We start from the raw sequence: 24,559 nt of genomic DNA on the forward strand, positions 1-24,559 counted from the left end.
TGTTTTTAGTGTTTATTTTATTTTATTTTTCTATTTTTTTATTGATCTATTGCATCTATTCACCTTTCTTTTTAGGTCATTGTCCATTCTGTATCCATCCCTCTAATTTCTGAATTTTATTTGAATACTTCTCTGTTTTACTGTCTTGGGGTTTGTAAATCTAAAAAAAAAAAAAAAAAAAAAAACCCCAAACAAACAAACAAAAAAAAGTTCTCATGATGTCGCACTTCCTACATCCGGGTATTGTGTCGCCATCTTGACCCATTTCATTGATTGGTTGGATATTGTTGGATTCGGTGTAAAAACAATCGCGATAAAACAGTAAAGAGGAATTCTCATTACATTTCATAAAGGTGAGCAAACTTTGCTACCAAGCATCGCTCATCAACAAGTGTGGCTGGCTAATATCCAGAGGGCACACAGGACCATATCTATATGTCACGGGTTTACGCCGATCATCACTTCATTTACGGTAAGAACATTTTTAAGAAGTTCCTAAAAATATCCGAAACTGTGACGCTGTTATTCGATGTTGTATTGAACTTATATGACAGGTTCATTTTCACAGAGTATGAGACGTTAAATAGAAAATGTAAACATACATGTCTTGCTGCAACACTGCTATGGCCAAATTTACAATCACATAATGTTAGTTTGCTTAGATTTACTTTCCGATTGTTTATTATGCATCACACATTTGAGGTAGTGTAGAAGGAGGAAACATTGCATCTTCTGCTGGGTAACCACTTTTTAATCTTGTTAATGTTTTTTGTTTGTTTGTATGTTTCTTGTGCTTACACTTACAATATGCTCGAGTCCTAAAGTGTGCATCAAGCTAATCACATTATCATCTCTCAGCAAACATAAATGTTTGTTTACTATTTTTATTAGATGTAATATTGGTAGACACTGAACTAAAAAAAACAAACAAAAAAAAAACAAAACGAATTTAAGCATCGGTAATGCTGCTCATGTTTAGCAATTGCTTACCAAGACAAGTACATTTTAAGACATGAATCCAAGTAGTCTTTCTCTATCAAGATTGCGAGTTGCTGGGGTAACTTACTTCCGGTCCGGTCTTGTGAAAGCTATCCATAGTAGCACTAAGAGAAGGTGGAGGAGCTTGATTTTTTTTTCCACATGTGATCTATCTCATACCATACTGACATAACATAGTGACAGTTTTGACAAATATTAAAAATATATATGTATATTTTATAAGTTACCTACTGGTAACTTTTGCTATTCTGTGATTTATTAACACAACTTAAGAGCATTATTATTATTTCCTTTGCTGTCTTCTGTTATAAAGATTGATAAAACAATATACAGTACAGACCAAAAGTTTGGACACAACTGTGTGTCCAAACTTTTGGTCTGTACTGTATGTCATACAAAAGGGTTTTCATATCAGTCAAATCAATTAAAGATTCAGATTTTTACTGTTTTCAGTATCAGGTTTCAAAAAGGGCTGTGTTGTGTAAATCACAAAATGTCAGCAACCTCAAACAGTGACATGCTCAGAGCAAGGTCTCAAATGATAATGACAGAGAAAATCTTCACTACCATTCCTGCAGCTAGAGCAGGAAACTCTACTATACCCACTATGGTATTTAAAGCTATCTTTAAGTCATCTTGTTTTAGTTTTCTTTATTTTGGTCTTTTTTTGTGGGTTAAGTTTTATGTAAATATAGGTTATCTTTTCGAGCTCTTCACTGGACATAATTAGTCTATGAAACAGCAGGTGGTGCTGTTGTTTTCCAAATTTCCAGATTGAGTTTGGTGCCTTTCACGTCTTCATCTATTCGTTTTGTTGTTTTATCAAACCAGATGCTGAGCACTTCTCTGCTTCTGCTGCAGCAGACAGAGGAACAACTATCAATCTAGATAGAGTTTGTAATACTAAATAAGCAGATAAGATAAATAATAAAGAAACGCTAACGGTTTCACTGTGACATCTCTTTGAAATAATACATTTCTGTCCACTGTTATGTTATTTTATATTAGATATGAATAATAACAAAAATCTAAATTATTGTGCATGTCATACATGATTTGCATTAGTTTTTTCAAAATGTCATGGATCACATTTTAAGAAGTAGAAACACTTGTACAATCCTAAATGAGAAATGGATGTCCCTGACTCTCACCCTGTAAAAGCATTCTTTTAATGTGACCATATTTTGGTCACGTTAGCAAAAAATGCATAATACTCGTGTTTGAGTATGAAGGACTTCTGTGTCAGCAGGTTTGTGTGACAGTCTGTCTTTGATGCTGTGCTGCAGTGCAAGGTTTGTAGGTGGTGATCCATCAGACATTTTATTACAGTGGTAAAACAAAAGGACGACACAGGTTGCATTTTACAGTATGTCAGCGTGGAGAGAGATGAAGGCAGGTTCTGATTAACAAAGATTCAGAGATGTTTGGCTGTTGTCTGCTGTCCTCAGTTTATTGTCATCCTTTGTCAAGTTTGTTAGGAGATACTCGTCTGATAATAAAGGTACATTGTTAGTATTTTTCCAAGTATGCAGTGTGCTTAACAGATAAGTGTCCACTTAAGCAAAGAAAGAGCATTTGTTATGATTGTTGTTGCAATTTTATGTTCTTTAATGCATATTTCACTTATAGTAAAACTGAAAGAGGAAAAAAATGTGTGTATGCCAATCTGCCTTTGGTGGTCTTGGTATTGTAGAACAGTTGTCAGAATTAACATCTTGCATCTTTTTTTTAAAAAAAGACATTGTGCTGAATATTAGTGTGTGCACCCCTATATTAGCTTCAAACATATTGATAATTTATGTTTAGAAGCTTTATATTAAATAATATTAGGTTTTTAATAGCAAAGCCAATTTTTTTTAAGGGAATCAAACAAATTAAATTAATTTAAAAATTATTCAGCAATTATTATTTTAAAAGTAAATTTGATTGCATTTTAAGTCTAAGTGCACAGAGAAAAAGCATTCTAATTGAAATGAATTTTGTACAGCTTTTTTTTTAGTGATGTATATAATATTCCGGCTTTAAATAGATAAATAAATACTATTAAATAAACTTAATGCATTGGAAGAATTCTGCTTTCTGTCTTACTTTTAGGTTTCTACCAGACTAAACTTCAAAGGCAATGTATAATATTTCATGTACAGCCCACATTCGTTCAAATGACAAATCAAAGGTTTTACAAATGTGTCTTTATTTCCAGGTTGTAAATTACTCTTAGGGTAAGCTTGGCTCCATCTAGGCATGTTTGTTTATGCAGGCAGGCAGGCAGGCAGGCCCAGGTATCGTAGTTACAGTGGTGTTGTGCTATGCGGTGGTGTGCATGATTATCGACCGGCGTGTCATGCAGGATAAAGCCCAGTGTGCCTCTGTTGACTGCTTTGCGGTCAGAACTGCAGGGAGGAGGATTGTGGTTAGCCTACAGACAGCCAAGGCTGTGTAAGAAGATCGGCTTGGCCTCCGTGTCTGTGTCCATGCATGCGTGTGCGTGAGTGTGTGCTTGCACCATAAGTACTTTAAATGTTGTCTTCAAGTTTTGCCTATGATTCTGCTTTATTTGTTTTTAATATGAGACTTTTCCTTTTTAATCTTTTCCAAGTTTTGTGAGTGAGACATGTTTTGCTTTTACATATTTGAAACTTGTCTCTTGCTTTGAACAAGCCACCAGCAGTGTTGCACCTTTTGAGTATGACATTGTTGTGACCAATCACTATGCTGCTTGGGTACATTCACACAAAAAATATAATAAATATTTGTAATCTTGTTTATTATATTTCCTGTAGTTTCGAATCCACCTTCTTTTTATTGAAGCGCCTGCAGATGCATGCAGAAGTCGGGTCTGTGAGGCTAATGGATGTCTCTCATAAATGGCCGGAGCTGTGCTCAGTAAGGGCAGAGATGTGGTCTTTGCCATGCTCTGATTCTTTCCTGCCCCGATGATAGCACCATTCCAAAGAGCTTCATCAATTCTTCATAGAGCTGAGCGCTAAACACAAACAATATCTGATGGAGGTTTGCCAGGGGCATGCTCAGAGCAAGCCCAAGCTTCCCTCTCCCTGTCCCCTCTCAATGCGTTTTGTAAGCTTGAGCGGTTTCAGTACACTTGTGGTGGAATGGGGACATCTTATTTAACATCAAGTCAATTGTTGGATGTGATGTACTTAAGCTTGGTTTTCCCCAACTCTTGTCATGACAGTCAGAACTATTCATTGTGGTTTTGTTGCTACTGTGACATTTTTACAAGGAGTCCTGAGGTTCCCCTGAATAGAACTGAATAGATCTACCAAAAAGCATCCTCTTCCTTAAAGACCTTAGAATAAATTAATATGCATTAACAAAACCTACTTCATAAGTTTGAAACAACATTGTGCCATATTTTCTTTTTTATTTGGCACACTTTTGTTCACTTATTTGCACATTTTGTCTCGATTAACACTATTACACTAAGATACTGTATTGAACATACAGTGTCTTACCAAAGTGTCCCTCCCTCTTGAATTTGTCACATTGCAAAAACAAAGGTGAATGTATTTTAATGGGATTCCATATGATAGATCAACACAAGACAGTGAAGAAAGGAGAAGGAGATAACACATTGTTTTCAAATTGTTTTACAAATAAATATCTGAAGAGTATGGCATGCATTTTTATTCAGATCCACTGAGCCAACCTTTTTATAGCCACCTTTCAATGCGATTGCACAAGCTTAATCAGTCTGATTTGACGGAGAGTGTTGGTGTTCCTAGTCTTGCCACAGACTCTCATTTGTTCTTAGGCATAGTAAATGACTGGACCATTGAAATCCTATCAAAGAGTGCAGTCAGAGCTAAACTTTAATTGTAGCTCTGACTGTATATTTAGGTTAGTTGCCTTACTGGAAGATGAATAGACAAAAACAGAGTAGTACTGAATAACTGTCACATCATTCATTACACATTTTTTTTTGATAATTTAACAGTGATAAAACTAAAATGTTATTAATTGGAAGTTAAAATATTCCTCAAGACATAAAATATATCTATTGTTCCCCCTAAAGAGTGATGTTGAATGTCAGAATAAGCTGGACTTAATTGCTTGAAACCCAATTTGTATTTATTTTACTTTCATATCAAATCGACATGTGTTAAATATGATCTACCAAATTGCCAATAAAAATGAGTTTTTGGGTTTTAACATGACAGAAAGTAAAAAGGTTAAAACAGAGTGGTTGTTTTAGAAGGCACTTTGTGATGAGACCCCAGTTTGAGGTTATTCTCTTCTGTGCTTGAGCAACATCTGCAAAAACAAAATTCAGAACTAGATCAGTTATGCTTTCGTCTGCATATCTTCTCTGCTGACAAGCACACAATGATTAATGCAAATGTTTGAATAACACAACGACCACTTTGACCCGGAGCATGAATGGCTAATTTGTTTTTTATCAAATCCATCTCTTACGTGGCTTTGATTTATGTCGCCTTGTGCATTAACGGACACAAGGCACCTCTCGCTGTCTTGTCAGGCGATGCTATTCACTTAATTTAAGGCAAAAAACATCAGCACTGCACTGGCCATTAAACTCATCTTCATTCCCTCCCAGTTAGCAGGATCTTAAACCTGCTCAGATACTTTGATTGAGTATTCTCACTGATAAGCAGCACAACTTTGTCTTATGCTAATAATAAGTAGCCTCATTCCAACAGCTGTCTCACGGTGAAAAATAGTAACAGTATTGATTGTGGGTCCCCTGTAGTGATTCCGTTCATTTGTTTCTGCTGCTGATGGCTGGTGATGAGATGTGCGGTGAGATCAGATGTTTTCCTCATACATTTTCGTAGGTGAAGAGGTCATTTCTTTGCTTGGATACCTGGAGGGCTCTTAATCACTCAGAAAGCAATCTGTAGAGCTAAACATGTGATACATGTGATTGTCTTACAAGTTTTTCTATGGTTTTAGGCCTTTCATTAACTGTTTTACAGTGACGTTCCTAAGTTCTTCCTTCTTCTTCCTCTGTACTTCTCACTCTTTCCACGGACACGTTTTAAAATACTAAATCTTTCCTGATCATTGTTACAGTCTACATCAGTGTCCTGAAACTTTTAGATGTCTCTGTGGTTCATCATACCTGGCTCCAATATTAGCTCTGTAGAGTGTCACTGCATAGTAAGTGAAGCAGTTTCACCATTTAATTCAAGTGTATCGGACAAGTGTAGAGTCCTTCATCTAAAGGTTGAAGGACTCTGGCCCTTGAGGAATGAAGTTTGAGACCACTGATGTAAAAGGTTTCATTTTTTATTTTCTTTTTACTAGACAAAGACGTGACAGCAAAGTCTCCTGTTCAAATTAGAGTTCATAAAGTGAAGATTTATATGAGGAGAGAGAACACCAGAAAAAAGGTCAGGAGAGGAATTGACTCAGTGGAGAAGATAGGGAACCTAATAAACCTGCACCCTTTGGAAGTATTTAAACATGATTACTCTCAAGAATTTATCCGAGAATTTACTCAAGAGTAAAAAGGCTTCTCAAGTACTAGGTAAGTGATCAGAACTTTTGATTTAATGTTTATAATGATGTCATCCTTTAGACAAAAAGTATAAAGTTCATGAGTACCAAATAACAAATTAAGGCAAAATAAACACTTTTTTCCCCCAATATAAAACTTGTTAAATTATTATAGGTTCATATGTACGTTATCAGGGTAAAGTACTTCCAGATCCATTTTTTTTTCTATTTTATTTCTAAGATTATTCTTTTTTATTCTAAATTTAGCATTGTTTGCTCACATAATTAGGTTTGACCATTTGACACTTTATGATGTTTCTTTGTTCTGAAACAAAGCTTGTCTGAAAATATGTGACATTGTAATTTGCTGTCAGGCCACCGATTGTTTCCCAGTATCAGTCCTCCTTTATTAGCCGATGAGTCTTCGTCGGGCATGACCCTCTTCCCACTGTTAACCAGCATCCATAATAAGGAGGGTGGCAGGGCAAACATTTCTCAGCAGTCGACTTGTCATTAACTAAAAGCATTGTGGAGCTTTACTCCCAATTACCACTCCCCTCACAGCTCACATAAATCACACATTGTCGACTTTCATGAGCCGCGGTCTTGTCTGATTCTCTCTGCCTCTCACAATCCCATTTTGCATCGTCTGTGTTCCACAGAAAACTTTTGGTGCTGTAAATGTTGATGCAACATCATCATGAGGAGTAACCTTATCTCTCAACTTGTCCTTTTTTATATTTTGTGCAAACAAAGCTTTGATTGCAAAGGGTTTAGGCTAGAGCAACAACAGAGACCTCATCATTTAAGCTGTTATGATCTTTTAATGGTCTTCTATTACTGTATCGTTATCCTAAAAGCCAGCAGTCGCTGCCATGGGCTCTCACTTTGATATCGCTTTCATTAAGAGGAGGCCAGGATCATTTGTAGTGGCACTTAAGTCATTTGTTGAAAGTGTGTGAATGTGTTTATGAATCAGTGTGTGTGTGTATAAAGCAGATGAGCTGAGGTGCAGTGTATTTTTATCTGGATCATCGATCTGTTTCAACCTCTGCTTCTCTACTCCTGGGTGTAGAAGTCCTGACCTTCACTGTGGGAGGTATCAGTGAGCCATGTGACCTCTGCTGGTGCATAGTTTGCAAATGCACACATAGTCATGCTGCCCTGCATTTGCATGGAAAATTGTTCTAACAATATACATCAAAGGAGGAAAGGTATATGTTGTAAAGGTTTCCACTTCAACCTGCACTCCAACTCTGTCACTCCAGTTGTTGCGTGTAAAGAAGAGGTTGCATTTTGGTTGTTATACATTTCTTTTGAACTCACACGCACAGATGCACTCATGCAAATACACACATCGATGGGGTCAGGGTCTCGAAACACAAGATTTCAGTTGTCTTTGTTTGTCGTCAGCACCTTCTCAGGCGGTTGGGGTTTCGCTCTCTCCGGAATCAGCCGAGCGATGCGAGGGGGTCCGTCTGTGTGTGTTTGCTTTGGAGAGTGTGAGTGTGTGTGAGGTATTGTGTGTCTAAGTGTGTGTGTTGAGGAGGTGAGGAGCTCAGTAGCTGCAGGGCCCTGTATTGATGTCCGCTGCCTCCCCCCAGGGCCCGGCTGTGTGGGATAGTGTGTCAGTAGGACAAAGGCATGGCGCCATCCGTCCTGCTCTACGGGCCAGTAACTAGAATTAATTACAAACCAATCGAATCCGCTGCAGCCAATTGGTAAACTAATTGGTAATTCCAGCTGCCCATCTAGTCACGGATGGGCATCAGGCTGTGTTAGCTGGTGCTGCCCTTCTAGCTGGAAGCCCCACAGATGGAATTTTGTTGTCTGTAGTTGTGCCCAGATCAAGTTGACCTTTGAGGTTCAGGTTGGCCAAACCAGGAGCTTTGTTGTTACAGAATTACTGAAATCACTGAGGACCACATGCTTTCCAGCGATTCAGAGTTTGGTTATCTTATACTGCTGAGAATAAATCTTCCCTTGTTACATTCAGATTTGTAGCAGCTGGTTTTTAAACACTTTTATTTTACATGACCTCGTAGACCATAAAAACAGTTAAGATCAGGAATGTATACAGACAACGTTTCCAGAGGGACTATAGGTCTAGTATTGTTTAACATATTAGAACACTAATACACCATCCTATTACTAGATATTCAAAACCTTGCCAAGCACTAGTTGATAAGCTCACTCTTAACAATATTAGTTTTAAGTTGACCTCACACAGGTCAAAACTTATTTCATGTTCATAGCTCACCTGCTCACCTCCCAGGCTTCTCTTGTTCATTCATATTTTTCATGAAATCTTCACAACTTTTTACATCATTCAATTTCTTTTCTGTTTTCTGAAAACAGAAAACTCTTTGCTCTTTATTCACATAGTCAATAAAACTGTAATTTACAATACTACTTTTTTGACAGAAAAGCAAAATGACTTCAAAGTTTTAATAAAAATCTGGTCCTTTGAATTAAAATGTTTTACTTCCATCTAAAGAAATCACCTGTGTTTTTACTTTGGCTACACCCTTCAGTATGATTCTCAGAGAGAGGTGCTGGAAACGGCACAGTGCATAAAGTCCTCCTTTTTACAAAAATGTAAATTGTATATTTAAATAGGATCTCTAACTTGGGTTAGCAGGCATTAGTAAACTACTTAATTGTGATAAAAAAGATTTAGAACTTTAGTTCTCTTATTATGTGCGATGCACATTTACGTGTCCCTTAGCAATATAAAGTCATTGGTGTGATTTGACATTATGAGCTGGCACCAATGAAACAGTCCCATTGGGATCTCAAAACAAAAGCTTACCCCACCACTGAACACAGTGAGTTACAGAGAGTTTCCAGATCCCTCTCAGTCACATCTTCAGCGAAGAGTACCGGTCTAGACATGCGTTAGTGGAACTTTGTCTGCCTGAGCTTCTTGTTGGTCGTGTTGTAGAAGTGATAGACGTAAGGTTCAGGTTACAGCCCGTTCTGACACGGTGCAGTGATAGGGAACATAATAAAGCTACTGGCCCTACTAAACCCCTCCAGACATTCCCCACAAATTGCCCTATTAGCTGAGACTGATGCTCTATTCTTTAAACCCATTCAAGGATGTTTTTTCCTCTTCCGCATTTTCGTAGTGGAGAAGGTAGGGACTTGGTCCCGCAGTAACTTACTTTCATTAAACTCTGTTCAGTTAAACACTAGTGCCATCCCTTCGTGTGATATAGCTGACAAAGAAATGTCATCAAAAAGGACATTTGTGTACGTTTCAATAAGTCGTCAATGTGTCTGCCTCTTGCTGTGTGGGAGGATGTGCACAAGGAGGGATGAAAGGCATGTCAAGGTGCCAGGTTCCTGAATGAACATCAATCTCCCAATTAGGCCTAAAATAACCTGGCCTACTCTGACACTTCCTGTCTGCCGGAGCATGAGAGGGGGCGAAAAATAGAGAGATGTGGAGAGAAAAGGAGGAAAAGGGAAAGTGTGGCAGATGAAAAATGAACCTGAAAAGAAGAAAACTTGGCAGTAGTCCTCACAGAACTCATTAAGACACTAATGTACAGTTTTACTGACCTTTCCCAATTTTCATTTATTAAAAATAAAAATACAGAACAATAATCCTCCAGGCTAAAATCAGAAAATATATATTTTAAAAATGAACTTTTTTATGAATGTTTTTCTATGAATATTTTTAAATGAAGTGAAGATGTGGTTCAGATGAGATTGAGAAGCACAAAAGACTGTGGCAGTGCTTGCTGGTGTGCAATTTAAATTTGTTTTATATTTTTGCCTCTTTTTATCTTGTTTTTCTTAACACAAGCTAAAATTTCCACTTGGGTTTGTCCCCTTGATGTGTCAGTGTTCAATCAGGTTGAGGAATTGGCAAGAACTCACAAGAGTTTTGTGGTTGTATTCTGACTTTTAACATGTAGGGACAGAGGAATTTGCATATACGTAGATGTGTGCTTTGTGTCTGCAATCAAGTTCACAAACTGCACAAAACTGAATCACAACTATGGAGCTTTACTACAAAACACACAGATGTTTCTTTACAACTCTAAAAACTTGAATTACCAAAAAAAAAAATCTGATAAAACTCACAGATAAGTTTCACAGTTAAAAAGCTTAACTTGCATACATGAAATATATATGACTATAATTTGTAGTCATGTAAAGATGGGGGTATTTTCCTTTATCATTTTTTTTTGAGTATTTAATTGTTTTGCAATTTATTTCACATTGTGCTGTGATTTTTATGCCAAAATGCCACAACAGAGGCAAAATTATTCACAGCACTCCTAAAACATCAAATAATCAACTAGAAACTAGGGTTGTGCCTGGAGGTTTCTTGTCATAATTCTGAACAAAGCGTGGAAGTCTAAAAGCTAGGCTAGTCGTCTGATTGTAGCTACAACATTAAATTGCAGTCTACTGCTCAGTTGGTTTTATATTTTCAACAATAGCTTAACTTTGTTTTTCAAAATAAATTAGAATTGACTTGCTTGTTGTTTTCTTCTTTTATTGCTGATGCAGTAACATCACCTTGATTGTGTAAGGTAATTTTTGCTCAAAGTATATGAGAAGTCATATGAAAGTACGTACCCGTCATCATGTCAGGACTCTAGCGTAAACAGAATAAACACACTTCCATACACACATGACTCCTACAACTTCCATCATAAACACAGGTGGTCAATAGGCAAAGCAGTATTTCAAGGTAATCCACCGGTTTATTGGCTTAAACAGAATGACCGGTACACCCATAAATTGATTAAAGCATAAAAGTGAAGGCTTTTAAGTAGGTACCCCTCCCCGAACTTTTGCTTTTAGCACAGACTGTACATTGATTGCCCTACTAGTACTTTGCATGGGTTCTGACCTTTTTGTTTCCCATAAGGGAAATAACTTAGTTTACTGATGTAGAAATGTATTTTACATGAGCTGGTTGGCAGTATTACAAAGATCCCCAATGGGCAGGGGTGGTAATGGGGCGCTCCACTCACCATCATCATTACCTCTCTTGTGTTTCAGCAAAATCTAATTTTCTGTCGTCCTTTAAAGTGGAAACTTACTTGAACAAAATGTATGGCACTTCTTGGGTTTGATCTTTGACTCATCCACACAGGTAGAATCAAGGTGACACAATCTGAATGTTCATAATCATCCTGATTTACAGTATTTACTGGTGAAAGAAATGGAAGTTGACTGACAATAAATTTTACATAATTAGCGCCAACAGAAAAGGTTCAAAAAGTTAAGTTGCTATTATTTAAATCCCAGGTGAGAGTTTCCAGTTTCAGGTGAATTAATGTCTCAAATCAAAAGCCTTTATCATGAGCAAAATACGGAAATTCAGTTTTAGGGTGGGACTTCTCACAGTAGCAGCTAGACCAAGACTTTCCAACAATTAAGTTAACTCTGCTGATCTGTGCAGGATAAACAGGAATCACAAACCACATTAGAGGCACATTCCCTTCTCAGATGCACAGTCTGCACTGTTAGGATCTCCCAGTTAGGCCAGTAGAGCAAGATGGATGATCAATGACTTTCCTGAACATCATTTGTTTAATTCGATTTGTAGGGATTTTCTCTCCTTCAGCAACGGAAACGGTGGACGTTTGGGAGAGGAGAAACTGTGGTGGGAGTCTGCTGAAACATCGGTTCAATATGGACATTTTTCTGAAACCTGACACTACAGGAAATAGATATTGATCAAGATGACCATTTACTCACTCTGTGGCTACATGGGGGGCAAAGTAAGAGTTGTGTAGAGAGGGAACTATAGAAATGATAGTTGTGAAACACTACAGCAAAGCAAGGATACCTTCATTAAGCATATGGCTCACGCTTGTTTGCTACTCATGTGGAGCTATAACAGTCTTTTCAAATGTCTTATTGAGACTACAGAGTCAGAAGGCAGACAACACAGTGCTGGCATGTGGTGTAGGAACTCTTTCTTTTACATACCTTTCAGTTCAGGAATGTAATAGCTACCAGCACGGATGCAATGATGGATTAGTTTTAAACCCCCATTATAGCATCATATGGCACAGATGAGCAAAAGCAGGTCTGAATTCACCTGTTATGGCACAATTGCAATTTTGATATGGCCAACAAGAGTGTCATTTCATTAAGGGGTTGCCAGCACACTAAAAAACTCAAATAGGTTAGCCTTGAATGCATTTTTCTTTATATCGTAGTCAGCTGGAGAATTAGTGCTCTCTTGTGTTGTGGATGCTTCTTCATGTCTGCAGGATGCTAATAACACTGAACATGGTATATAAATCATCAATATTAGATACCATAGTTGGTATCCGTGCATGCGATATTTTGGCATGTCAGTCTGAAAACAGAAAAAAGTGGGTATTGTGTACACAAATAATGGACTTAGCCAGGCTACTATTAATACTACAAAAACGGCCACTGATGGAGCAGAAATAGCTTAAAGTACTGAGCAAAGTGGACATCTCAGTTGACATGTAATGAACCGTATGGGTCTCACAACCACTAATGAAGTGGATTGATTTCCCTTTGGTACTGAATTTTATTGACGTAACATACTTTTACATAATCCTGCACATTTATGACATTGATCCCAATCATGACCAATCATGACATGCAATGACTATAAGAAGAAGGTTTGAGATTTTCTCATGTTTTTCTTAAGCTTGTTAAAATCAATTTTACAGATTAAACTTTTTGTTCTGTTATTGTTGTATTATTCAAATCTCTGGCAGATGTTTTATCAGACACTAAAACCATGCTGATATCGGCTTTGGTAATATTTACGGTTTAAGGGATTTGTATGTCTGTGATCTTAAATGATTCGTTAGAGGATCTAAAAACTCAAACCAGTCAGGCATATAAAAAAGAAAAAAAAAACTAGTTGAGTACCCCTTTAGACAGTCTGGTAAGCCTTGTTTTGAAAGCAGACTATTTATTTATTTAATTAATTATTAATTCATTTGTTTAAGGTATTTAATTCAAATCTGGGCTCATAGTTTTTGTATTGTATTTTGTCTCTGCTTTCTTACATGTCTGACTTATCTCAAGTTTTTGCAGTCATTTCAAAATCCAATCAACAAGCAGTACTGAGAACACATTCATTTAAACCACGAGGCTGGAGATATTCACGTCTAAGTGAGGAAATGTTTCCTCCAGTCTCATCCTGGGAATTCCATCAGCATTGATCTGGTTAGCAAATGAACAGCATAAGTGCACAAAAAGGCAAAGTATTCAAGAGCGTTAATCTCAGTTAATTTTCTATTCGTAATGTTGACTAAAGGGGGGTCATTTGTAATAAATGGCAAAATATGAGGTCATAAATGTGTGTGAAAAATCAATACAGGACGAAAAGAGGTGTCTTTTTCCTGTTTGGGTTGATCCTTGGAAACATGGCTCCTTGTGAAAGCTGAGAATTTCACACTCTGTTCACAGTGCAGAAAGTGTGGTCTGAAACATTGTACTGAGTTCAAAAACAAATCTGGACCAGGGATTTCTATGACATTTAAGTGTAGAGAGCTCGTTTTTAGCTTCTTTGTTGACTAATTGGCAACATATAACTCTGCTTGTTACTTAAATACATGATTGAATATCCGTGTCTGTTCTTGCTCCTCTCTTTAAGTTTGCCCAGTTGAAGAACTCTGGGCTTTGCAGACGTTGCTTCACAGTGGCCAAATGATATCACAACAATAAAAAGCTTAAAATAAAGAACAACACATTCATGTCAAGGTGTGAAGGCAGGACCAATATCCTTGGTGATGCATGTTGACTAGGAACAGATAACATCTACTGTGCCTGGAAAAAGCATTCATATGTTCAAAAATGTCCACATTTGTCATGACACAACAATTAAATCAACTCAAAGTAGCTTACATGTAAGCTGGATGGAAACAAAAAACACTTTGATTTGTTTGCAATTGCAAGTGTGTCTTATGTTTGTCTACCACGTTTAGTGTCGATAGGAAGATTATTAAAAAATAATTCATATTTGCCCAAATTGACACGTTTCCTTCAACAACAGCAGAGCAATAACAGTCATTGAATCCCTTCCAATAAGCTGCTACTGGACATTTTAACTCCAGCCATTTTAATCCAGCTTTGAGCGAACATGATGCAGACACCACCTATCATTTTTACATATATGGTTTTGACAATATAAGATTATTTGGCCGATGCTGGCATGTGTCCTATAGAGCCATCCTACCTACTTTCCTGTATGATTCTATGACTTTGCTTCTATCTTGTGGAGGATGGAGATTGCTGTCAGTGAAGTGTCTATGAGACAGGAGGTTGTGTACAAAGAGCACACCGTATCACGACGACCCTGGTTCACAGTAAAATTTGCATTATGTTTTTAATTTGTCGTTGTCGGCTTAAGAGGGAGCTTTGACATTTCTTGGTCCATAGTACTCAAGTTGATGGTGGTACATATATGATACATTCATCATACGTACCTTCGAGTGAAAGAAAAAATATGTCATGCTTTTTTACAGAGCCAGTGTACAGTGTGACCCTTATCCACTTAATTTTTACAGGGTGTTTTTTTTTTATGTCCTACTTTTCCATCTGCTCCCTTACAATATTAGATTTTTTAAAAAACAACTTCTTTACAACTGGAGTGTGCCAATTTCTTTTAAAATCAACATTACAATAATCCAATTTTGATATTTGTAAGTTGGTTCAGAATCAACCATCATGACAAAAAAGATTATATGCATGACATGTCGTTATATACATAGGAATATTTCTACATATTTAAATTGTTTGTCCACATTTTTAGATGAGCTAAATTGGGGTATTATTTTTTTAAGCTTTAGTATCTTATTGATATTCAAACAGGAAATATAGTCTTCTTACTCTTATTTTTACTATATTATGAAATTTCAGTCTTGCAGATGGACTGAAGGTGGTTTTCATTATGTTGTTTGGAAGGTTTCATCCCCCCCAAAAAGGGAAAAACCTGAACTTTGTTTATTCCCTTATATGTCACACAATAGCTCTCGCTTGGTTCCACATGACACTTTAGAGTTAAATTCACTTACATCTTTCAGAGGTCCAAACTGTAATTAAAGTGTAGCTTTTATTAAAAACAAAAGTTTTTAAAAAATCATGGTATTTTGAAAGTATCTTGCACAACTGATGTTGAAGGTTGTTTAATTTTTTTTTAATCTTAGGGATTTTCCAAAGCTGATGTTAAAATGATTTTAAAAATACTTACTAATGGCAGACTCAGGTGAAACGTAAGACACTGTAAAGGCACTGCTTGAGTCTTCAGTTGCTGCTGGGTCTAATTACAGAGTGTATATGATAACATCTCTTAAACTGTAAAGTAAATGGAGTCTTACAGTGTCATGAAACGTATATAAGCAAACACCCAAGCTGCTACACAATAGACCTCTTACCACTGGGCTGCTGAGATATTTCCGTGGAAGTGCGTAAAGAGATGAAGACTGAGGCTGTGTGGGGGTTGAGTTCACTCCCACAGGAGACTGTGACGCCTAAACAAATTCGATAACCTAACCTTGTTACCCCAAGTCGCATGGCAGTGGCCCCCTTAATACCCCCTCCCTTTTCAAAACAATAGCTTAGGTAGACAGGCAAGACAAGTTGTGCATAATTTACACAGTGATGTGCACGCCAGCTCACGCACTGAAAGCCACAAGGGCAAACACACACATGCACGTTGGGGGATAATGAATGAGCGGTTGTGAATGGATGGCAATGTGCACTTAGTGCTGGGAGCAGCTAAATTCAGCCATAGATGATGAATTGGCAGCAGCTTGTTGTAGAGGCAGACAGGCCCTGGATCACAGGAAAGAAGAGAGGAGAGGAAGGGAAAAATTGGAGAGGAGAGTACTCACTACTGTCCAGGGTAGGATAGCTAAGGAGAGAAGATGGTTGAGAGGAGAAATTCAGTCGAGAAGAGTGAGGGAGGACTCCGCGGGGAAGGTGATGAAGCATGCAGCTCAGGTTTCCTGTCTCTGATGTAAGGCCAGTCTGGATCGATGGCTCCGCTGGGGCCCGGCCAGCACACTCCAACCTGCCTGCTCTCTACAACTCTCGCTCTCACCCTCCTTTGTCTCATTCCTTATCTCTTTTTCTTTTTCCCTCACTGTTGTCATCTGTCTTTAGCTCCTCTCTCTCCTGTCTTTCCCTCTTCGTGAACTCAGCACACGCTCCGAAGCCCACTGGTTACTGCATCGTCAGAAACACACAAAAATCACTTTTACATTGAATGTGATTGGATTTTCAGCACAATACTAACTTTAATGTAACTCTTAAAGTAAGGGCAGAATTTATGCTCTTAAATAAGACTGTCATGTTTGCAGAGGTCTGGTTGAGCACAATTGAGCAATCATTTTGAGCAGTCACATAAACTTTGTTGTGTCCTCTTCCTAAATAAGTTTCAGTTGTCCCTTGGCTTCAGTAAGTGAAGTCTTTATTGTCATTGTACATTTCCGTTCAGTTTACGCAAGCACAACAAAATTGGGGCATGGTTCTCATCCACAACTCTGTTAATCAATAAAAACAGAAACAAAAATAAGTAATAAGTACACTATAGACAAAATAACATTACACTTAATAGTGTCAAATATAATTAAAAGAGTCCACCTTTTTATAATGCTGGGGAAAAAGTGTTTCTATTTCTGATACTATTTTGTTCAGTTCAGGTGAAATCTGATTTTCATGTTTATATCCACTGAATCTACCCACATCTCTAATGAAGATGGTTGATCGATCGATCAATCAATCAATCAAGTTAATTTGTGCAGCACATTTCAGCAACAATGCAGTTCAAAGTACATAGTTCTGTGTAGTAAATGTGCTTGCTATCTCCTATAAATGGGTAACTACATGTCCTTTCAACAGAATTCTATCAAAAACCTTTTTTTTGTTTAAAAAATAGTCTATATTATAATTACCATGACAAATTTTAATGATGCTACCACAAATGCTATGTCTTCATCTATACATGGTGGTGCTATCAAGTTATTCTGGACATTACTTTTAGAAAAGTGTTTTTAAAATGATCTAAGATTTAAGTTTATTTTAAGTAGCTGAAGACTGATTTGGGTCTATTGATGTTTTAAAAATCTTCCAACAAGAAAATGAAAGTATGTAATTGTAAAGACATCTGCTGCCAAAAGGCTACACAAGTGATCATCAAAAAAAAAAAATGCAATCTCTATAAAATGTATCAGAACAAAGCGTGGAAGTCTATAATTTTGTGTCTGTCTTTTTCTAAACATTGCTGCTGTTCAATCTAGAAACTTGAGAAGGAGCTTGTATAAGAAATACTTTTCACCAAAAACCTTTGTAGAGATCTTTAAAATAAATATATCTGTTTTTTTTTGTATACTTTTTAGAACATGGATCTTTTGTAAAACATTAATAAAAGGGCAGGAAATACTGACTGATGCTTTTCACTGTTAAAACATCAAAGCATTAAACCTGACATACTCTAAAAGGCTAAAATAAAACAAGTAAGTCTTGATGCGCAGATCACTGACTGCCATTTGTATTGAGATAAATGGCTTTTTAATAGCCTTCGGGGATTGATGCTAATCTAAGGAGGCTGGTCTGGCTCCTTCTCTCACTGTGGGATAAGACTCCTGATTAGGTGGCAACAAGGAACGACAGCCTATTACTGTTTTAAGTCACTGTTGAGACCACACTTTTGTTGTATTAGCCCAACAAAAGTTATTCATGTCAAAAAGCAAGCACTGCAAAACTTTTATACTAACGGTTTCAGCAGATGGATGAGACCCATATTGCTAAAAAAATGTGATTATAATTTCCACTGGATTCAAACAATCATGCAGAAGTGCAGTATCTTTTCCTCCAGATTTAGCTTTTAAATGTCTGTAGTTGCTCATATATTTAATATAAAAAGATAAAAGAACATACTATATTAACATCTATCTTACTTCTTGTGATTTTATAGAAATTACTATTAATAAACCAAAACTGTAACACCAATGAAAGTTGTCAACATTAACCTGAGCCCCGTTAGACTAAAAAACTGATTGGGTTTGGCAGACCTTCACGTGTAGATTTAGTTTGAGTAAAAACTTTAAACTGATTTGGGTCAAAGTGCAGAATGAATCCCATCTATGCTTATCTCTACAGCTAATTAACAACCATAAGACTGGGGGAGTTATTGTCATGGAATAACTGTCAACTTTGGGTTAAAAGATCCAAAACGAAGCACAAGTGTCTCAGCCAGCTAGATTTCTTTATTTTGTGAATTATTTGTTAAAGTTTTGATGACTAGAATGGGGCTACTTCAGTTATAGTAACTGAAAATGATTCTGCACAACATTCTACTATTTAGATGTGGTTTCTTTTTTTTTTTTGAGTAATACTTTGATTCATTGAAAACTTACAGATAATTTCCCCTAACTGACTTCTCCAGTCTTATGAGTTTTAAATTTTTATATTTTGTACATCTGCCAATTTATCAAAAGCATCAGCAAGGACAGTTAATAGTAATGACCTTTATTTGTCTTCATTTTCTATTATTTTGTTGTAGAGGATGACTCCCTTTTTTCCTCTATGAATAAAATGTAAGAAAGTACTTAAATATAGCAGAGGAAATGGTCAAATCTGGTAAAAAAAAAAAAAAAAAAAATTAAAAATCTCACATTTCAATGATAGGTTCAGTAATTACTAATGAATTCCTGTCCTCATATTGGAACCTTGTTTTATTTATTTAATTTTGAAGATATGAGCTTTCACCCGGGGCAGAGATGATATTAGCCTTGGCAGACTGCAGCAGCGTGAGAGGGCCTATCCGTTACAGTTTGTGTCTGAGAAGGCCCTCTCGTCAGAGCCTAATCTAAACCTATCTGACATCCAACATAACCATAGCTGACACATCAGAGCTGATAACGCATGAGAGGCCAGTCAGAACTCATCTGTGTGTTTATGCTTTGCCCTCATTCATTCACAAACACACAACAGAAAAGCCAGGCTACCATCTGCACTGGCTAATGCTGGCTTTATAAATATTTTACCTATAGGATAAATTCAAAAACTAAGATGGCAATAAGTGTTGGAAGAGACCCCAGCAAATAATTCATGCCATTTGATGTCAACTACTTTCTCCATCCATGTGGTTCCACAGGGTGGTTCTGAGAGGCAACAAGGACAGAACGACGGAGAGATATACTGTTTACTTTGTGCTGGATGCTTTTACATGCGTTTGTGCTACAGGTTCAGTCCTAGAGGCTGAATGGAGGCAATTAAGTAAGGTACACTGTGTGTGAATGTCACCCCACAAAAAGAGGACTGTGTTGACTTCTCACCTCAGGCTAGTGGTTTCTTGGCTGCACGTTGACAGCGCTATGGATGTCCTGTCTGTTGCCAAAAGTGTAAAAGCCTATAGACAGAAAGGAACTGACCCTACCCTAAAGTTGGTGAATGCATTGCCATCATCAGCAGAGAAGCAAATGCCTCTCTGACAAGTTTTAAAAAGAGGTTAAGTTAAAACCAACTAAAGAGGCAACAGAAAACATATTCACTGCAAATTGGCTAACAAACTTGGAGTTGTTTAATAGAAACATCTGTCTTTCCTCTTATTGCCCTAATGACACAGCATTCCAGTACAACATTATTTTACAGGAATAAGTGAGATTTCTAGTTCTGATTATTGTACTGGCAATGTTTTTTATTAAAGAAAATAATATTAAAACATTATATAAAGGAGCAGTACCTTCAGTCCCATTACAACCAAAATGAAGGCCAAGTCTCATCATACTGCTATGATGCTATGATGTTTATTTGTTCTGCCTCTTATGTAATGTTGAGGAGACAAAAGCACTTTTTAAGCATACAAGTTAAAAGTGTAAAGGATACTAAGAAATGCAAAACCAAATAAAATGTTGCCACTCCACATCAGAATAAAACAGATACAGTTTAATTTGAGGCAATTTCCTTTGATTGAAGGAGACAAATCTGAACTGATCTGAGTAATTTCTCACTGTTTTGTTTATCGTATATATATATATATATATATATATATATATATATATATATATATATATATATATCGTATATATCGGCAACATTGTAAAACCATATCTATTTGGCCAGATATTTCATTTAAATACTCACAGTAATTATCTTATTTTTCAAATGCCATTGTAAGTTTTGTTAATATTTTTCACAAAGAACATATATGATGCAATGTTTTATATGTATATATATAAGATTTCCATTCCAAGTACTATTAATATATATGTTACCCTTTTAATGCTCGGAGACTTCTTAAAACTTCAGTTTTGAGCTTTAAATGATTTTATACAAGTCTTGTTTTAGAGCAGTGGCTGCACACCTTTCTTCTGGACCATTCAGCCTTCAAACGTCCACTGGGATTTTTAAGTTTATCGAGCTCTGGCTGAGATATTCACACTTCTGGTGGCTTCAGTCAGGCATGCAGGTGTGCTAAGGGCCTTTGCACAGTGCTGATGTATTTCTGGGCAAACCTCTTCTGGATGCAGCGGAGAGCACAGACAGCTCTCAGTAACTGAGGTCTGACAGATATCTGTCCTATCTGATTGGCTCACTGGCTGACGGGAAATTAGAGATGTCGTTTTACCCATAGAGAGTCGTCTCATATGCTCTTCCTGCTACGGCAGAGGCATTTCTCTGTGTTGTAATAATCTGTCAAGGCTTCATTTTGAATTGTTTTTCTCATCGTTATATCATAACCCACCAATATCTAAACACACACAAGATAGAAAATACTTAAAAAAGATAGAAAAAACTGAATCTATTTGTTGTATTTTGCAACATATTTCCTTTTTCCACTAGAATCATGGAGCAGTTAGCCTTTGTGAGCCAAAATATTTAAGCTATCAATATTTTCCAAGCCATCTATACACATAAATGAAGACACACATAGCTATACATTGCATTGACTCCCATTCATCTTTCATTCACTTTTGTGGCCTAACCCCATACAAACCCTACAACTAAGCCTAACATAAACACAACTTATACCTTCATCCTAAACTTAACCCAGTCTGTCCCCACAACGCAATATATGTAAGGAATTGTCCTTACAATGTATCAAACAAGGCCACACACAGGGTGGTGGCTCTGCCAGGCAGAAGCATCCCAGTCACTAATGTGTTTCAGCCAGCCAACCGGCCAGGAGACAGTGACCAGTGGAGCAGATAATCACATCAACTGAGTGAGACCTGCACTGCCTGGCGATGCCTCTGATGCTGCTGCTGCAGATCATGTAGAGGATAAAATGACTTCTGAATGGTGTGCATGTCTGCAGGATGTAAATTTTGATACCTGTATTTTTATTTGTCTGAGTATGACATCATCCTGTACATCTTTACTTCTTCTGATCTCTGAATTTTCTTCTTAAATCAATAGATTTAAGAAGATTGTACAATTAAACACAATCAGTAAATGATTTTATTTGTTGGCTTGAATTTGTGACACGGTTAGACTCAAAATTATTCATACCCTTAGCAGACTTGGGTTTAACATGTTTTTTTCAACAAAGATGTTTTACTTTTGACAGGAAACGAGACAGGCATCTCTAAAAATATAACAAAACAACATGAATAAACATGGAGTAAATCATTTCTTTGTTTTTATTTAAATCAAATGTCTAAAAATGATTCCTACTATTTATAACCAGTAGAAAAATATTTTTTGACATTACAGCAAATGCTTCTAATAACTGCTGAAATACTTCTTTTTAATGTATAGTAAATGTCTTTTGTAGAGTAAAACAAAAGTCCTTTTGTTGTCCTTGAGAGAATATTAATTATGCATAGTTGGCATATCAAAAAAAATAGGTTTTCTGGATGAGAAAATTTGTTGCTTATAATCTAAAACTTTGCCAGTATACAGTATCCCACTTCGTCCCATTTGTCTCACAATTATCAGCAATGTTTGTGCAACAACAGTTTTTTGTTTATTTGTATTTTGAATACTTGATCTGACCTGTAGGATGGTCCCTGTACCCTTGTTATTGTAGAGAACATATTTAAATGAGTATTTAACTACATTCAAGCGGTCAGGGTGACAAACAACCCTTAACATTTATGCGCATAAAAAGGAGACAGCTAACCACAAATCAAAGCAGGCTGAACATTTATCTTCAATAGAACTAAATGGAATGGGCGAGACAATGAATGTCACCCACCATCTTGCTGATTAAAATGATCCTGTAGACGCCGGAGTAAGAGGCAAGACAAAGAGAGACATAAACAGGACAGAGGAGAGCGGATGTATAGTAAAAAACCGAGAGCAACAAACGCCTGACAGTGAAATATTGTTCCAGGAGACGGGACGGATAGAGAGGATAAAATGAGAGAAGCGGGGAAAGTGCAACAGAAAGCTTGGAGGATCAAATCTTGTTAACACTGTGGCATGACCTTGGCCAGCAGCTGACTCCAGAGATCATCTTTAGGTCACAGTCACTGAGCCACTCTGTTTAATTGACATTAGCCACAGCTGCATAGTCAGGGCCCGGCGAGAACTCACACCCACAGCGCTCCCCCTGTGCAAGGCCAAGTTTTCACCATTTTATTTTTAGAAACTGTTCAAAAGATAATGAGCAATTACAACACAATGAATATTACAGATGTTCATTAATGTACAGTTTAATGTTACAGTTGTCTGCAAGCAAACGTTAGCATGATTTTTCCCTGGGTTGAATTGGTTTTCTTAGACTGAGGTCGGAAAACTTCTAGTTGTTTGTTGTGGGTGTTTTTTTGTTGTTTAAAAAAAAAAAATCATTTTCATTTTAGTTGCTCTAAATCCATTCCAAATGGAATATTTTTGTGGTTGAATGTTCCTGTCAGAAACTTAAAAATTTTGAAGAGCTAAATATTAACTGAAAATGAACTGAAATAAAAACTTTATTTGTAGTGATTACTAGTTTATGATGAGAAAATCCGATCAGCATGACATACACACACCAATAATGCACTATTCACTCCTAATATGTGTTCACCACCATATACACTTGTTGTTGATTACTACTTTCCTTCCTTTTCACGTTTTATTTAATGAAAGCTAAATTGCCAGGAAGAAGACATAACAAAGTAGACAATTTTTTTCACATTCCTACCCAGGCTTTTATCATACCCAGTGAGACTGTCCACTGCGTTGTTTATTCTATACATAATGATAATGTCCAGCGTGGTTTTTTTTACTAAATCAAATACAGGTGAAAACCCCCCCCATCCAAAATAAACTATTCTCTAAATTGTTAAGAATTTTGATAATGAGTGTTTTTGTTGTATTGTTATACAACAATATTCAAAACTCTTACCATAGGGAGTATTGATGTAGGGTGAAGCTTTTCTGGTTCATGTTGAAATCATGCATCATGCCTAAGGAAAGCTCAAATCAATTTTAAAACCAGCTCATCTGTTTTTGACAGCAGTAGAGAAACTGTCTTTCTCCTATATATGTATAAATATTAAATTAACTATCACTGAACTTATAGAATCAAATGAGCAGTGGAGGTTCTGGCACAATATGACACCCTAAGCTAGCCATTTGGAATACAGATGCATTTTGGACAAATTCATCTGTATCCCATGAGAAATTGAAGTAGTTCTTTAATTTAATCAAATCTGAAACAGTTACTGGACTCCAAAGTAATTTGTAGAATGAAAAGAGCAAACGTTTTCCATACTCAAATAAAAAATGTAACTAACAGCGGAATCATCTCTTTATATTCAACCCAGATGTTTTGAAACTTTACATTCACCAGTATCAACAGTAAACAGATGGCATCACAAACCGTCCCTGCAGCAGGAAATTACATCAGAACAGCCCCTGACGTCGGAAGGTTCCTCAGATTCCCACGTCTGTGTTTAGTCATCATTTGTGACTTTGTCAGTACATCTGTACTCTGTGCAATGTTTCTGTGTAAGAATAACAACACAACGTGTCAAAAGAACACAGAGCCAAAGCTTGATAGTTCGGGAAGGAGTTTGTTATTGACGGCCTCTGTGTGAGTCAGGCTCCATGACTGACCCCAGTGTCTCTGTGCAGTTTGCATGTCTGGAAGCAGAACTTTCTTTGATGACCGCCAGATTTATAG

At 36.9% G+C, this 24,559-nt stretch overlaps 1 long non-coding RNA gene across 1 annotated transcript in view; it reads left to right on the forward strand.

Annotated features, from left to right (window-relative positions):
• The first annotated feature begins 292 nt into the window (after positions 1-292).
• LOC122845685 overlaps positions 293-24,559 on the forward strand; it is a 45,785-nt gene continuing 21,518 nt past the window's right edge. The window contains exon 1 of the long non-coding RNA XR_006373107.1: positions 293-472. This is a non-coding gene — a long non-coding RNA (uncharacterized LOC122845685). The remainder of the gene's footprint in view (positions 473-24,559) is intronic.

This window comes from Gambusia affinis, linkage group LG02, assembly GCF_019740435.1.
Source record: "Gambusia affinis linkage group LG02, SWU_Gaff_1.0, whole genome shotgun sequence".
In the NCBI taxonomy this organism is placed as follows: Eukaryota; Metazoa; Chordata; class Actinopteri; order Cyprinodontiformes; family Poeciliidae; genus Gambusia; species Gambusia affinis.